Source organism: Rana temporaria, chromosome 5 (assembly GCF_905171775.1).
Source record: "Rana temporaria chromosome 5, aRanTem1.1, whole genome shotgun sequence".
NCBI classification, from domain to species: domain Eukaryota; kingdom Metazoa; phylum Chordata; class Amphibia; order Anura; family Ranidae; genus Rana; species Rana temporaria.
Window position 1 is genome coordinate 346,287,026 of NC_053493.1, and position 13,017 is coordinate 346,300,042.

Sequence of the window (13,017 nt, forward strand, 5' to 3'; positions counted from 1 at the left end):
CAGAAAATGACTCCAACTATCTGGGGCTGCATGAGTGCTTCTGGCAATGGGGAGCTACAGTTCATTGAGGAAACCATGAATGCCAACATGTACTGTGACATACTGAAGTAGAGCATGATCCCCTCTCTTTTCGGAGACCGGGCCGCAGGGCAGAATTCCAACATGATAACGACCCCAAACACACCTCCAAGACGACCACTACCTTGCTAAAGAAGCTGAGGGTAAAGGTGATGGACTGGCCAAGCATATCTCCAGACCTAAACCCTATTGAGCATCTGTGGGGCATCCTTAAACAGAAGGTGGTGGAGTGCAAGGTCTCTAACATCCACCAGCTCCATGATGTCGTAATGGAGGAGTGGAAGAGGACTCCAGTGAACTCCACACCCAAGAGGGTTAAGGCAGTGCTGGAAAATAATGGTGGCCATACAAAATATTGACACTTTGGGCCCAATTTGGATTTTTTTTTTCACTTAGGAGTATACTCACTTTTGTTGCCAGTGGTTTAGACATTAATGGCTGTGTGTTGAATTATTTTGAGGGGACAGCAAATTGACACTGTTATACAAGCTGTACACCCCCTATTTTACATTGTAGAAAAGTGTCATCTCTTCAGTCTTGTCACATGAAAAGATATAATAAAATATAAAAAAAAAAGTGAGAGGTGTACTCACTTTTGTGAGATATTGTATCTATTTATCTATTCCATCGTATCTATTCATCTATCTGTAGCTAAATGCAAAGCTACAACAACACAGAGAATGAGTTCTTGTTTTTTATTTGCCTCTCTCCCTCTCTTTTATTAAACTTCCCAAGAGACTTATGCCCCGTACACACGGTCGTTTTTTGTGATGAAAAAAAAACTACGTTTTAAAAAACGTCATTTAAAATGATAGTGTGTGGGCAAAAGACGTTTTACGTCTTCAAAAAAATGTCAAAAAAAAAATTCGAACATGCTTGAATTTTTTATGTAGTTTTATGTCGTTTTTCACAACAACAACAACGTTTTTAAACCCGCGCATGCTCAGAAGCAAGTTAGGACGCGTTTGAATGGAACAGAGTGCCGTCGTACGTGCTGAACGTAACCGCACTTTGCTAGAGCTTTTGGAAAAACGATGGTATGTATGCTACATCGTTTTTGAAAATGAAGTTTGAAAAACGTCATTTTTTTTCATCACATAAAACGTTGTTTTTTTCTATCACAAAAAACGACCGTCTGTACGCGGCATTAGAGAGAGACTTAGAGAGAGAACACCTCTGTCTGGAAACTATACCAGCATAGATCTGAGCATAATGCCTCGTACACATTACCAGTTTTCCCGTCGGAAAAACTGCCATGACTGCTTTTGGCTGGGAAAAGTGTCTGTGGCAGTTTCTCCAACAGGAAAACCGCCGGGAATCCCGACGGGAAAAATGAGAACATGTTCTCTTTTTTCCTGCCGCGATTCCCGGCGGTCTTTTTCCCAGCAGTTTTCCTATGGGAAACACTGCAGGGGGGCATACACAGGGCCGGGTTTCCTGGCCAAAGCTGCCAGGAAAACCGGCCGTGTGTAGGGGGAAAAAGCTGCAGAGCCGGTGCTCAGCTTCCCCGGTGGGAAAAAGTCAGCTGGGAAACCTGTACATGTGTACGGGGCATAAGTGTAAAGACACCCCCAGGCAGCACAGCACCACCCACATTGTACCACCTGCATTGCTAGAGCAGAGAGACTGGAGCGTCCACCCACCCTCTGCTTCCCACCTCTGTTCCCCTGAGGTTTTCGGGGAGAGACCAAGGGGTGAGGGGGTCCCACTTCTACAACTAGAGGTCACTGCAGTACCCCAGGGACTAGTGAGAGGCCCATTGCTAATACTGCTATCAAGGACTAAGCAAACAAGAGCAAGTGTACCCAATTGGGGTAAGTGTCGTTAAGTGCAAACACGCTCGTAAAGGGCCCCAACAATAGCCATCAGAAGAACATCTCAAAAGACTGCCCCTCCCTTAATAATTATTCTGCAAGCCCCCTTTGTTTCCCTGCCTCTCTTCTACCATCCTCCTTTTCTTTTGGACAGTGCATACCCAGTTGGTCTAGAACTAGCATCAACACCATGCCAGTATAATTCCAGCATACGGAAGATTAAAATGTAGCTCACTGCTGCACTTGGTGGCCTTGCTACTGTTTATTCTGATCTGGATGCAAAAGGTCATCATATGCCTAGTCCTTACTAGTTATAATGTAGTACCTTCTTGTAATATAAAAAGCTGTGTAGAAGCTATCTTTGTATGATTTGTCTTAAAGTTGGTAATTAACCTTGATACTTAAAGATGTTATTTTGCCATGTCTAGGGATCTTTAATACTGTCTGCTTTATTTGTACACGTGTATCATGAAAGGAACCATGGAGTCTAATGAGCCAGACGGTAGACACCACATTTTAGTCTCAAGGACAGAGCATACAGCATAGAGATCAAGAGATGTGTGCACCTAATCTAAACCTTACACATAAAAAGCTGAATATAACACAGAGTACTGAGTTGACAATGAAACTGTTTCTTTATGATTCCTGCACTTTCCTCCCCCAGTCTTCATAGAGCACATTCTCATCTTTCAAGTCCTTTCCTTAATGTTTTATCCCATCGCTGGCTGTCTGAGAACTGGCTTCGATTTGTGTGGTCTAATAAGAGGTCCCATTGGGCTGCAGGAGAAGGACCGGAGTTTTACAGGAAATAAACTTAAGAAACCAGTGCAACTCAGCTGGTGTCTAAGGAACAAAGAGACCGGGTCCTCCGGGGCATAGACCAGAAGCAACACATCTAATTGTTTCCATGTTGTCATGTACAACTTCTACCAGAGAGTTAATTTGAGCAACATGCTCTTCTATGAAGGCCAACATCGCTCACAAAAAATAAAAATGCATTCCTAGAATCTAAAAAATTCTGTTTACAGAAATATATTTTAACTTTTTTTTTTTGGTTCCTTTAAGACTTCCCCTATAACTGTAGTTTTCTTAAAATAGACCTAAAAATAACCTACTGAGCTAACTACAAAATACTGAGAAGAATATCTATTTGAGATGATCTTTTTGCAGGTAGGTTAAAAGAGAAATCATCATAGTAGATAGAATTGCATTCAACTACATGTTGAACAGAGTTCATAGGCAACCCCCAATATTGAAGATTGTGTACCCAGCCCTGTTTTTACCGTCATCAAGTCATATTACCGCCATCAAGTCATATATTTTAAAGTAGTATTGCCTCCCCTCATAGTGGGGCAGTTTCAATAAAAAATTTAAAAAACATCCTAGTGTGTTGTGTAAAAAAAAAAAAAGGATATGTCACCCCAATGTTTCATATTTTTTTAAATATGTGTTTGTTGTACCATGTACTTGTTTAAAAAATAATCCTGTTCTTTTTGCGTTGCTTTCTTGGTTTAAAATACCTGGTGATCCTGCAACTTCCCCTGCTTTTATATTTCAAACTGACCACACTATGCATGAGAGCACATCCATCCCAGTGAGATAAGTTTTTTTCATTGCATGCCAGTAAGCTCTAATGAGCAGGGCCCTCTGACCCCCCCTGTATTGATTTGTGATGTAAAGCCCTTTACACACGATCGGTTTGTCTGATGAAAACGGACCAATGGATTGTTTTCATTGGACAAACCGATCGTGTGTGGGCCCCATCGGTTTGTTTTCCATCGGTGAAAAAATATAGAACATGTTTTAAAATTTTCCTATGGATAAAAAACCGATAGAAAAAAACGATCGTCTGTGGGTACGTCCATCGGTCAAAAATCCACGCATGCTCAGAATCAAGTTGACGCATTCTCGGAAGCATTGAACTTCATTTTTCTCAGCACGTCGTAGTGTTTTACGTCACCGCGTTTGGACACGGTCGGATTTTTGACCGATGGTGTGTAGGCAAGACTGATGAAAGTCAGCTTCACCGGATATCCGACGAAAAAATCCATCGGATTCCATCAGATATCCGATCGTGTGTACAGGGCTTAACTGTACTGTCTGTCTCATGTTGTAAAGCACTGAGCAAACTGTTGGCGCTATATAAATCCTGTATAATAATAATAATTTGGGAGCACATCCTGCCTGTACTCCAATGATAAGACTTGTGCTGACACACACACCTTGCAACGCTAATTACTGGGAAGATCAATGTTCTGCTGCTTTTCTGTCTCCTGCTGGTCAATCACACGCCTCACTGATGATATTCAGAAAGAGATACGACGGCGTATCTCCTGATACGCCGTCGTATCTCCGAGTTCCGACGGTCATATCTATGCGCCTGATTCATAGAATCAGGTTACGCATAGATATCCCTAAGATCCGACAGGTGTAAGTGTCTTACACCGTCGGATCTTAGGCTGCAATTCCAGGCCGGCCGCTAGGTGGCGCTTCCGTATTATTACGCGACGAATATGCAAATGAGGAGTTACGCCGATTCAGAAACAAACGACCGCCCGGCGTTTTTCTTTTTTTTTTCGTCATTTGCATTCGGCTTTTTCCGGCGTATAGTTACCCCTGCTATATGAGGGGTAGCCAATGTTAAGTATGGCCGTCGTTCCCACGCCGAGTTTTGAAATTTTTACGTCATTTGGACGTAATTTACGTTCACAACGAAAGCAATGACGTCCTTGCAACGTCATTTAGAGCAATGCACACTGGGAGATTTTACGGACGGCGCATGCGCCGTTCAAGTAAAACGTAAAAAACGCAAGGTTAGGGGAAATTTAAATAAAACACGACCCCTACATCTAATTACACGGCCTTACGCCGCAACACATACGCTACGCCACTCTAACTAAGGGCGCAAGTTCTTTGTGAATAAAGAACTTGCGCCCGAAGTTAGAGCGGCGTAACGTATCGGAGATACGCTACGCGGGCCGGACAGATACGCCAATGTATCTGAATCCGGCCCCTAGTGTTTATGAACAATGGGCCTAATCCACAAAAGGGATACGCCGGCGTATCTACTGATACACCGTCGTATCCCTGTTTCTATCTATGGAACTGATCCACAGAATCAGTTTTCCATAGTTAGGCAGAAGATCCGACATGTGTAAGGGACTTACACTGTCGGATCATAGGATGCAGTACCGCAGCCGCCGCTGGGGGCATTTCTCGTCGAAATGCCGCTTCGGGTATGCAAATTAGCACTTACGGAGATCCACAAAGCTTTTACGCTTCGTTTTTTCTCCGTAAGTATTAGTTTGCCGTCGCAATATTAGGGCTACTTTTACAAGGCCTAAACTGTTTACACCTTGTAAAAGTAGATCCTTCTATCCCACGTCGCTGTCTTTTTTTTTTTTTTTTTTTGCCGCAACTCGTTTTTTTTTTTACGCCCGTCGCGATTCTCAAAACCCGGCGCAACGTAAAACCGCGCAAAGCACGTCGGGAAAATTACGTTGGGAGCATGCGCAGTACGTCCGGCGCGGGAGCGCGCCTAATTTAAATGGGACTCGCCCTATTAAATTAGGAACGCCGTTCGCCGGACGGATTTAAGTTACACCGCTCAAAATTTCTAGGTAAGTGCTTTGTGGATCGGGCACTTAGGTAGAGATTTTGCGGCGGTGTAACTTAAACGGGAAAAAATACGTTGCGCCGGGTTTTTGTGGATTAGGCCCAATGCACCTGGAGCCAGGGGCTTCTTTGATACACCAAAACTATTTTCAGGAATTAAACGGTACTTGCAGGCACTTTTTGCTGCTTGTGTCTCATCCATATTGTTCATTTATATACTTAATAGGTGTCACAGGTTCACTTTAGGCATCTCTTATGACTGTCAAGATCTCTGGCGATGAGAACTTTGCTTCAGTTTCCAAGCCTGCACACCTGCTGTGGCCTTCACGAGGAGTCCTTCAGTTACAGAAGTACGTTATTCTTCAAGGTAAATTCTAAACAAAAAAATATTCACATCAGTTTTCAGCCCAAGTGACAAATAAATTGACATTTTCAGCTGCTATTATTTTTTTTAGCATATCTGTTCCCTTCAATTAGGGAAATCTGAACAGAAAAAAAAAAGACATACTGCTAGGACCTTGAGTCATTTTCATGGAAAATATGAAAAATGTCATTTGTGTACTATCCACTGAGAAAATGAGAATAGGCACACAATGGTGCCATTACAGCCCTTGTTAAATGTGATGGAATAATTATTAGCACAGAACAGGGAGGTGTGAAGTATAATAATACAATGTACAATATGCATTAACATCCACATCATTATAGTCAGCCAGATTTCTTTGGAAAATGCTGTTGTTATAAATACATAATAATATAACTGATTCGTATCCCTGTCATTTCATGGTGTTACATACAGCTGCCCTTTATGTCTGGAAAAATCAACCTTTACTGTAATACTTTCCACCAAACTCAAAAAGTTTAACTGCAATTAGATAGAATGGAACCAGAGAAGTAACTGAAAGCTGAAAGTGACTGGCAGCAATATGGAAACATGCTTGCATAGTCAAAGAGGATCCTAAAAAAAATGCCAGTCCTGTTGATTCAAATCCACCACCCAAAAATGCACATTAAAAAAAAATCCAGCAAGGTCCACCAAGCCTTTAAAGCAATAATAATAATACAAGTTGCAAACGTAGGATCACCTAAAGACCTTCTGCACACGAGCGTATCGATTTATGCTACAAGTATATGTTGTATTTTTTTCATGCCTCTAACGTTGCGTATGCATGTATGCTTATGTGCATATTTACGCACGTTTACATGCGTATGGCAATGAGCATGAATGCATTCCAATGGCCAGAATATTACGTTTAAAGGTTTTAAAAAAATAAACATACATACTCAACGTTATGCTATAGCATCTGCCTGATGCTGCAACTGTCCATTGCTGGCTCTAATGCCGCGTACACACGATCGGTCCATCCGATGAGAACGGTCTGATGGACCGTTTTCATCGGTTAACCGATGAAGCTGACTGATGGTCAGTCGTGCCTACACACGATCGGTTAAAAAAACGATCGTGTCAGAACGCGGTGACGTAAAACACAATGATGTGCTGAAAAAAACAAAGTTCAATGCTTCCAAGCATGCGTCGACTTGATTCTGAGCATGCATGGATTTTTAACCGATGGTCGTGCCTACTAACGATCGTTTTTTTTCTATCGGTTAGGAATCCATCGGTTAAATTTAAAACAAGTTGGCTTTTTTTTAACCTATGGATAAATAACCGATGGGGCCCATACACGATCGGTTTGGTCTGATGAAAACGGTCCATCAGACCGTTCTCATCGCTTTGACCGATCGTGTGTACGCGGCATAAGCCTGAGAACTGAGTGTTCACATGACTGCTAATTGCTCAGTTCTCGGTCATCTCTGAGTAAAGAGTGGTGATTGTCATTTACCGCTCTCTGCCCTGCCCATCTAGCGCTCACTGGAGCACCAGGCTGGATAGGGGGCGAACGGAGAGGCTGAGCCAGCTGCCAATCAGGCATCTGGGTGGAGCCCGATAATATGGTCGGAATCCTTTCAGAGTCTGGAGCAGCTTTGTGACATAAGTCTCATAGACTTTAGCCCGATGTCAGCTGATTCTGGGTCACAAGCGTGCACTTTGTTATGCTCTCCTGTGACCCAGTGTGTTTGGCCAAAAAAACGTTTTAATTGAATTAATTCTGGCCATTGGAACACATTTATGCTCATATGCTCGTATCTATGCATTATGCTCATAGGCTCCTCTATGAATACACTTTAGTATGCCTCTTAATGCTGCTCTTAAAATATTGATCTAAATGCTGCATAGAACTGCATTAAGACGCATAAACGAAATGCTGTACTTATGTAAAAGTGCCAATTTTAATTTCTGTGCGCAGGTGCAAAGGTGAACTCTAGGCAGATATAAAATACACAAATTAATGCAGCTCTGTAAATAATAATACATAATTAAAGCTGAACCCTGGGCAAACAGGTAAATAGATTATATATATATATATATATATATATATATATATATATATACCGTATTTATCGGCATATAACACGCACAGGCGTATAACGTGCTCCCTTTAAGAGGGAAGTTTCAGGAAAAAAAACTTTTCACAGCCCCCTCTATTTTCAGGGTAAAAAAGGTAAATGTTATACGCCAATAAATACAGTATATATATATATATATATATAAGCTATTCTACCTGCCAAAGAATTCGTTTTTTTTCACCATCCAGTTCTGAGATTTGAACAGCTGTGCCATGTAGCACAACCCTGTCTGGCAGGGCAGAAGACCTGATTTTTCTCTGCTATAGTTAAGTAACACTTAGGCCTCGTACACACGACAGAGTTTCTCGGCCGAATTTGGCGAGAAACTCGGTCAAAGCCGGATTCTGCCGAGAAACTCTGTCGTCTGTACACTTTTGGCCCGATGGAGCCGCCGAGGAACTCGTCGAGAAAATAGAGAACATGTTCTCTATTTTCTCGTTGTTCTATGGGAGAAGGCGGCCCGCCGAGCTCCTCGGCGGCTTCATCCCTGAACTCGACGAGGAACTTGACGTGTTTGGCACGTCGAGTTCCTCGGCCGTGTGTACGAGGCCTCACAGGTCTTGTCCCTCCCCATCCTGTGACTGGACAGTTATAGGAGAAACAGCAGAATGATGAACTCATCTCTCCGTCACTCCACTCTTTCCAGCTATTACACTGCAGCACAACTGACTGGCTTCCTATGTAGCTTCTCACTCCCCAGTCTGAGATCTGTTGTACGGTAACTGCAAAAGACTGATACTCAATCAAACTAGACAAAAAATTATAAAAAAAATAATAATAAAAACATGATTTTAGAGGAAGAGAGGCACAGAACATCTCCGCAGGCATCAGTGGAGGGCCGGCATGACAGGGGTTAACGGGGCGTATCCTGCAGGACGCAGGGTAGTATGGGGTTGGCAGAGCCATAAGGGGGAGGAGGAGGCTGAGCTCAGGGAAAGGAAGAGGAAGGGGAGGGGCCAGTCACAGGGTAAGAAGCTTCCCACCCTCCCGCCCTGTTTTAAGGGATGATTGCTTTACTGGTATGGGGATTCTTGATGGCCGCGAGTGGTGGATATGTTGGCGGGGTGCAAGGTCTTTGCTAGGTCAGATGGTCACCTAGAAGGCATGGTTAGGGGCCCGTCTGAGGTACGGCTCCCAGTGGATATATGGGTACCTGCTAGTTGTCTCTGAGTCAGAGGTTTTTAGCGGCTGGAGGCCTAGAATTGACTTACAGGTACAGGGATGGGTTATGCCGATTGGACCTTGTGCCCCAGGGTGGTGAAAATACTGGAAGTTTATAAATAAAAGGTTAATGTGTTATTATGTTAATTATGTTTAATTATTGAAGTTATATATATATTAGGTTTATATATATTTTGGTTAATAAAATGGCCACTTTGGCCAATTTACCCCATTCAAGTCTTGTGTGGTTACTAGGGGAAGGGATGGGGTTATTGTTAATAACATAAGCCGTAGTTAATACCATAGTCATGCATTAATGAATACAGAGCTAATTTAATTTGTATACTTTACTTCTGTCTGCAGGGCCACTGTTAGAAATCATGGGGCCCCATACACCCCTCCTGATAGGGGCACCCCAACCATGCCTACACCCCACCTACACCCAGGGGTGCACCCCAACCATGCCTACACCCCACCTACACCCAGGTGTGTAGCGAAAAAGCAGCACTGATTTCATCTGCCTGCACCCCACAAATTAAAAAAAAAAATCAATTTATTCACTTAGACAGACATGAGCAATAAAGCTGCCCTGGATCCCCCTGTTTAGCTGATGGGGCCTGGGCCCAGTACAACAGGATCAGTTGTACTGCCTTATCAGTGGCCCTGTCTGTCTGGAGATCAGTTTTAAATGTATTTTTTATCGCAACCTGTCATGGGCCTGGTGTCAGCCTCTTGAAGTCCTTACATAGCAGGGCTGGAGTGTGAGAGAAGGAAGCAGCACAATGAGCCAAGGTAAGATTTTTCTTTGAGTTGAAGATCAGTCCACCACAGATTGCTTTCAAAGAGCAACATAAGTGTAAAAGGGCCCATAGTGTTCACTGGTTCCAACAGCAGACTCACCCACATACACTAGAGCAGGAGGGAGATTATACACAACTGAATTATATGGCAATAGGGCTTAGTCCTGCCTAAATGCAGCGGTAGGAGCTTACTAAATTTGGTTATATTGCATTATTATAAAACATAGGTTCTTGTTAATTGGGTGAACTGACTTCAGCACAGCCGCAGATTTCACTGCCTGGCACTAACAGTTGAATTTTACTTGTTGCCCGTGGTTGCTTTTTATTCACCAGACTGTTGGCCATTGTCTACTGTAATGACTCTGAAGCCTCGTACACACGACCGAGAAACTCAACGGGCGAAACACATCGTTTTGCTCGTCGAGTTCCTTGTTAGGCTGTGGAGGATCTCGGCGAGCCAAATTTTCCCATTCCCGTCGAGGAAAAAGAAGACATGCTCTCTTTTTGGCTCGACGAGATCCTCGACAGTTTCCTCGTCGAGAAGTGTACACACGACCGGTTTCCTCGGCCAAAAAAAAATACCAGCAAGTTTCTTGCTGGTTTTTGCAGAGAAACCAGGTCGTGTGTACGAGGCTTCAGGGTGTCGAGGAACTCGACAAGGTAAGTTTCTCCATTCCCGTTGAGGAAAAAGAAGACATGCTCTCTTTTTGGCTTGACGGGATCCTCGACAGTTTCCTCATCGAAAAATGTACACACGACCGGTTTCCTCGGCCAAAAAAAAAATACCAGCAAGTTTCTTGCTGGTTTTTGCAGATAAACCCGGTCGTGTGTACGAGGCTTCAGGCTGTCGAGGAACTCGACAAGGCACGTTTCTCCATTCCCATTGAGGAAAAAGAAGACATGCTCTCTTTTTGGCTCGACGGGATCCTCGACAGTTTCCTCATCGAAAAATGTACACACGACCGGTTTCCTCGGCAAAAAAAAAACCCAACAAGTTTCTTGCTGGTTTTTGCCGAGAAACTCGGTCGTGTGTACGAGGCCTGATACATGTATATGGTCACTCTAATTATTTACAAGACATTTATCACCTGTATAATAATAAATGCTTCTCTCCATCATCGTTTCCCAGCCTAAAAATAAAAAACAAATTAGTGTCTTATTGTACCCATGTGCACAGACCAGGTGGCAGATCACACAGGGGCGACGCTAAAAGAACAAAATGGAATGTTTGCAGGAAGTGGTGTTCAATTATGGTCTTGACAAGAATTAATACATGCATTTCTCAGAGCCTGGCAGCCCCGGCCTCAGCCTGTGTTATCAAAGTGTTTCAGCTCGCACTCCACAGTGAGTGGCGTTTTAAAAGTCGAGATCAAGTTTCCTTTCCAACTCAATTTGCAACTTGGAGCAATTAAAGAAATCACTTTTGGCTGTTCAAAGGACTGTTTTCAACAGTCTGGGCATCATTAAAGGCCCAGTCAACAATGAGAGTTTGCTGAGATCACAACTAAGTGGTCTGTTGTCCACACAGATATATAAACCGTCTTCCTGGCTTTTAGACTTGGAAAAGCTTTTGGAACCATTCCCGTGTTTATGTTATTTTTATCTCTATATGCTTTTCCACATAGATTCTGATGGAGTCAGAAAGAACGAGCTGTCCCCTGACAGGACCTGATTGGGTCATTGTAGATCATTTATATGACTAACAAAACCAGCTTAACGAATAAAAGTTTGAAGCCTTTTCTCTGGAAGCCCATTATAGAAAAATATCCAAAACTGAGAACGATGAAAAGGTAAAAAAATGTCTTCTTTTATGTGGAAATGTCTTGCACTCAAAGAGGATCATCAAATATTTTTTCCTCTGCATTTTTGTGAAGCACTGTTATACACTTTCAAATACAATTGAAGGCAGCAAGTAAAATCTCTTTTTTTCCCGCACCAAAGTTTCCATCTTATAATTCGATGTTAAAGTAGACCTAAAGTCAAAAAGTGACTTCAGGTCCATGGTTCACTCTTTTTGCTCCCACAAAAATATAGTCCTAAAATACTGGCCTATCAGTCAGTTCCTCTATCTTACACAGAACCCCGAAATGGCCAATGGTGCGGAGGAGAGAGTGTCACAGGAGAAGGTGAGACCAGAGGGAGCCCACTATGGCAAACAGGGCTCTAATGGCGATTCGTAGTGAACTTAAGCCGGCGACTGTGTACTCCAAGATCCACTAGGTAAATTCACAAAGAGTTAGGCCGACTTATCAGTAGATAAGCCGACCTAACTCTGAATCTACGCCGGCGTTTGTTTAAGTGTATTCTCAAACAGAGATACACTTAAACAAAGCTAAGATAGGCTGGCTTGCGCCGTTCTATCTTAGCTTGCAATGTTTCTGTTGTCCGCTAGATTAGATTATGTAAATGAGGGGATACGCCGATTCACGAACGTACGCTAGGCCTACACCGTCGCATTACGTCGTTTCCGTAAGGGATAGGCCGCCTAAAGTTATTCCACCTATGAGGTGGAATAACAATGTTAAGTATGGCCGCCGTTCCCGCCGCGAGTTTCGAATTTTTTACGTCGTTTGCGCAAGTTGTCCGCGAATCGGAATTTACGTCGTTTATGTACATGTCGAAATCAATAAGCCCGTACGGCCTACTTAGCCGCAATGCGCACTGGGAAATGTAGTCGCCCGGCGCATGCGCAGTGTCAAAAAACGTGAGGTCAAGCCTCATTTCCATACAGCACGCCCCCCTCCAAGTCATTTGAATTAGGCGCCCTTACGCCCGCTCGTTTTAGGCTACGCGGTTTGAGAATCACTACTAGCCTAACTAATTTACGGCGGTGTAGCCTAAAAAGGCTAGGCTAGGCCGCCCTAAAGTTAGGCTATTGTATGTGAATCTACCTACAAACCACTTACCTTCAAATTTTAGGCGGCGTAGCCTAAAACGAGCGGCGAAAGCGCGCCTAATTCAAATGACTGGGAGGGGGGCGTGTATTATTGAAATGAGGCTTGACCTAACGTTTTTTGACGTTTTTTACACTGCGCATGCGCCGGGCGACTACATTTCCCAGTGCGCATTGCTGCTAAGTA